General features: G+C 32.0%; 1 pseudogene; it reads right to left on the bottom strand.

Annotated features, from left to right (window-relative positions):
* LOC116467838 (olfactory receptor 4P4-like) lies at positions 1-930 on the bottom strand (annotated as a pseudogene).
* Between the last annotated feature and the right edge of the window lie 4391 nt (positions 931-5321).

Below are 5321 nucleotides of genomic sequence, written 5' to 3'. Positions count from 1 at the left end.
TTACTTCCTTGCCAGAAGCAGTTGATGACACCACATTTTCCTTACAGCGTTCTTCATCTCCACCTTTCTCAGTGTGTAGATCAGAGGATTGAACATGGGGGCAATGATGGTATAGAAGAGAACGAACACTTTATCTTCTGGAAAAGTTATGGCTGGTCTGATGTCAATGAAGAGGGCAGGCACAAAGAATAGGACCACAACTATTATGTGAGAGCTACAGGTTGACAGAGCTTTGGTACGACTCTCAGCAGGGTAAACCCTGATGGTGGATAATATCAAATAATAAGACACCATCAAAATCACAAAAGTCAACCAAGCAATCAGGCCTGAATTAACAATTACCAAGAGACCAATTTTGTATGTATCAGTGCGAGCCAACTTCAGCAGAGGATACACATCGCAGAAGTAGTGACCTATCTCATTAGGACCACAGAACGGTAAGAAGATGGTAAGAAGAAACTGACTGGCAGAGTGTATAAGTCCCCCAGTACAATGAGCTATGATGATGGTGTTACACCTTTGCTTGGTCGTGATGATGGTGTAGTGCAGGGGCTTACAGATGGCCATGTAGTGGTCACAGGCCATTGCTTTGTGGATGAAGATCTCAAGGCCTCCAAGGCAGTGAATGATAAATAGCTGTATCATGCAGTTATTATAAGAAATGATCTTCCTTTCTGTTAGTAGGTCAATCGTTAGCTTGGGGGCCACTGTGGATATGTAGCAAAGATCTGAGAGTGAGAGGTAATTAAGGAAGAAATACATGGGTTGGTCAATTAGCTAAGTGTACGTGATAGAAATCATTATGATAAAGTTTTCCATCCAAATAGCAATGTAGCAAAATAAAAATAGTACAAACCAAAAAACTTCAATGTTCTTGTTTTGAGAAAGTCCCAAGAGAATAAAGACAGTGACATTATTCCTATTTTCCATGAACCAATGCAGAAAGAATGCATAAAAGCCACCTGAAAGGACATTAAGCATAACTCAGTGTCAGAAATGTCATGGAGAGTATTGATGATAATACTAATATTATGCAACTATGTTTAAGTGATATGATTACAGAATTTCAGATGATGAAAACTGATATTTAATAAAAATATTTTCTTTTTCTAATTAGTATCATGATGATCTCTAGAAGTCATTTTTGGGACATTATAACATTGATAAAAGGAATGCATTCAATTAGTCAATTTTAAAAATGTTTAAATAAATGTATTCAATCAATTTTAAACACAGTTAAAGAATTATTATTCTTTGACAAACATTTCCCATATACAATTAACTCCTCACAAAGAATGTGGTCATGAATCCTTATAAACTTAAATTTGGTTACAGATGAAAGTATGTTATGAATATTTATTTTTTTTACAAATGTAAAGTTTAACTGTGAAATATGTGGTGGAAAATATGTTATACCTCAAATCGTTTTAGAGTAGAAAACCAAATTAAGGATTAACATAATTACTTATATATGTGTATATGTATATATTCACACGTGTATATATATATATATATATTCACAAAGTGAAAAATAAAAAACTCTCAGCAAGAAGCTCATGCAATTGGTTATAGTAAATTTGGATTGCTTGCTTTCCCTTTCCTTATTTTTGATTTTGACAGTAAAATGCTGATCTTTTATAACAGAAATATATTTATTTCTGTAGGCACTTCAGTTAGAATCATAGACTTAAATAAACCACAGAATAAAGCAGCAGTTAAAACTAACATAGAGGAGCAGAAGGCAGCTTTACCTGGATGGTTTTGTTCTTGACTTTGTATACTTTGTAAGTCAATTTTTTCTGTTTCTTGATTGGAATCTGTATTTCTATTCCCTGTTTTGTCCAACTAGTGCTTCTTTTCAAAATCCATGAAAAGTCCTTACATTGAATAAATCCAGATACAAAGTTTTTTGGAAGTTTATGAGAAAAGGTTTACGTGCAGACACATTTTCAATAGAACCTGGATTCTGTTACCTAATTATATTACAGTGTGTGAATTTGGATAAAAATCACTTCATTTCTCTGAGTTAAAGTTATCTCATTTATAAAATGAGGAAATTGGCCTCGACATTATCACAAAATGGTTGTGAAACCAAAATAAATCTTTATTAACCAGAGACTATTAAAGTCGGAATTTTTTATTTAAATGCGAGAGTTACCAAATCAATACTCTAACAGTCCTCAAGAGTACAGTCCAGACAATTTGATTCCCATGAAGAAAATAACATTTTAGGATTATAAAATTATTTAAGCAATAAGAAAACTTTGAGGTCCCCTAGTCAAATCCCCTAGTTCTAAATGGAAGAAATTTTAACTAGAAGTCAAATATACAGTGAATAAAGTTTGAACATCCTCATGAATCTGTAAATATTAAACCAACAGGATTTGTTCTATGAAAATCTAGGCAATGTAGTTGGGGTTGACCAGACCTCCTGGTAATTTATTTTAAGTCTCAAAACTGTTGATAAAATAACATAATTTTTAACCAAATAGTCTAACAGTCTTTACTATAAATTTGACCCTAAATATCATTAGTATTATCATTTTTGCTTAAAATTTGTGCTGTATCCTCTGCCGTAATCTTGTAGCTGTCTTTTTTGTCGATTAACTCTTAAATTTCCTGCTGACCTCTTCTTTTAGAGATTGTTAAGTGCGTCATTCCCCAAATTAATTTTAAAAATATATTATAACAAAAATGAGGCCTTCAAACAAATGAATTTATTTTTAAGGAGCAATTTCAAGATTTATAATTAGCCATTGAAAAGTAATTGTTCTTATATGCCTCCAATTATACTGTTGGTATGTAGTATACTTGCAGGTGGGAAAATTTCTTTACCTATAAAGAGGATATTTTCATTTTAAAATAATATTTAAGCGACTGGCTTTGACAATTCATTATTTATTGGTTCATATCAATAGACACAAACAAGTCCATTATTTTAATCATGTGCATGGAGACAAAAAACCCCACCTGAATTGTTTTTCCCGAAAAACCTAAATAAAAATTATGGTTCATACATGAACTAACGTCTCTCAAGAAATTAAGATTGTTAGAGCATCAGGGCAAAGTCAAACAATTATTCTATCTTCATTTATGTACGTGAAATTAAGTTTTCTACTAACTAGATATTGTCTGACCTTTGAACTAACAATATTTCTAAATACCTGTTTGACTCTCCAGTTGCTCCATTCTTAAGGCCAAAGCTAAGGATTTATTTCCCATGTTATCAATCCTCCCTTTATCTTCAACTTCCTCATGCACATATGGTTAACTGTGCATGTACTACCATCTGTATTTCTAGCTTCTTAATTTTAGAGTTGGAGTTGACATCATGTTTCTATTCTTGACTCAGCCATCAATTCTAAATGTGAACTCATCATTTCATTTCCTTCCACACTGTAAAATTTGAGACATAATTTATCCCTATATAAATCAGATAGTTCAAGGTTTTAAATTTAAAGTTATGTGTTGAACTTTGAAAAGAAAAAACACTATGCAGATGACTATGTTATTATGCTCAGTTTGATGGACATCCAAGAGTAGTAATATTTTAGAAATGTAAAAATTAATTAAGGCTTTCCTGAAAAAGTATACACAGATTATCAAACTAGTATGCAGCAAATCAGAACTTGAAATCAGATTTTGTTGAAGCCAGAGCCTGAGCTCATACATAAAAGATGTAGAACCAAAACAGTAGAACAGATTTAATATAAAATTCCCTACTCGTTTCATAATTATTTTATTCTTTTGTGCAAATCAGATAACCTCCAGAGCTATCAGCCTTGAACTATAAGCCCTTATAATTTTGATATGCGGATGACAAAATGAGATAATAAATTAAACCAAACTCTTTAAGTCTATAAAAATATAGACTTAATATGTAACATGTAATCAATATATATTTCATACCATTATTAATTAAAATAGAAGTTCTTAATGACTCAAACATTTCAATTTTTAATGTATGCCAAAGTAAACTCTATCCATCCTTGATTTTCATGATCTTAAATCCCTCAAGGACAGAGAGACTGTTTTATGCTCTGTTTTGAAATATTAACAAGTGCTTGCACAAATTTAAATTTGAATTCTACCCACCCCTCCGTGATCTGTGTAATTTGGGGTATGTAATACTTTTTTCTCAGATTGTTGTATTAGTAATGAGTATACTGCTGATGAGTAATTTATTTCCAGTTATATTGAGGGAATTTAACTAAATAAAGTGCATGAAAGTGTTAATCAGTCCATCTTTGCCACTCCATAAATAATTATTTCCAAGACTTTTATTTTTGTTTATCTCTTATGAAATACAGGTTGCCATTCATTTACACAACAATCAGCAAATACTTGTCGAATTATTGAAATAAATAACTTCAATGACTTAAAATATTATGTAAATAAATTATTTAATAATTAAAATCATTACCATACATTAATTACAGGCAGCAGGGGCAGGCAACAAAGTAAATAAGATAACGTACACACAGACTCAATTTTGAGTTATTTCCACTTGATTATTTAGTGACCTTCCTAGGGTATCTGACTGGTTAATTCTTGGGCGGACTTTTTTTTTTTTCTTTAGAAGAATGAGGAATAATGATTATGGTAGTGGTTATTGCAGTGATCTTATATGTCCTTTCAGTTTGAGTCTTCTCATTTCCTTTTTTTTAAAAAAAAACTTTTATTTTAGATTCAATGGTACACGTGCAGGTTTTTTACGTGGGTTTGCTTTGTGATGCAGAGCTTTCAGGTACAAATGATCCTGTCACCCAGGTCCTGAGCATAGTACTCAATAGGTAGTTTTTCAAGCCTTGCCCCCTCTAGTAGTTCCCAGTGTTTACTGTTCCCATCTTTATGTCCATATGTTTTTGTAACCTATGAATCATGCTTTTTCTTGATCAATACTTTGTTGACATTCTACCAGAAATTCTACTACTGTATTTTTTTATTTGAAATTTGCTACCCAGTTAAGCTTCACTCTCTATCGCTGTCTACCTATCCCCTTAGAACATCATGTTAAATCCTCATTGGGCAACTATTTGCATTTATTGCTGCCCTAAGCTAAAAAAAAAATGATCTATCAAATTCTGAGAGGATGGCTCTATATAAATTTAACTGACAGTCAATCTGTGTTCTATAAAAAGAAGACAAAAATATATGCAACAAAGACCACACAGTTAGTCAGGATAATAGGAAGGGAAAAATAATTTACCGCATATGTTGTAATTGTTTCTATTGTATACTAACCATCAGTAGCTCTGATTCAATTGTTCTGCTTCAATTGTTGTAAATCCATTCCTCTTCCTTCTTTTCCAGTGTTTTCT

This window comes from Hylobates moloch, unplaced genomic scaffold (genome assembly GCF_009828535.3).
Source record: "Hylobates moloch isolate HMO894 unplaced genomic scaffold, HMol_V3 SCAFFOLD_5, whole genome shotgun sequence".
NCBI classification, from domain to species: Eukaryota; Metazoa; Chordata; class Mammalia; order Primates; family Hylobatidae; genus Hylobates; species Hylobates moloch.
This window is presented reverse-complemented; position numbering and strand designations above follow the sequence as displayed.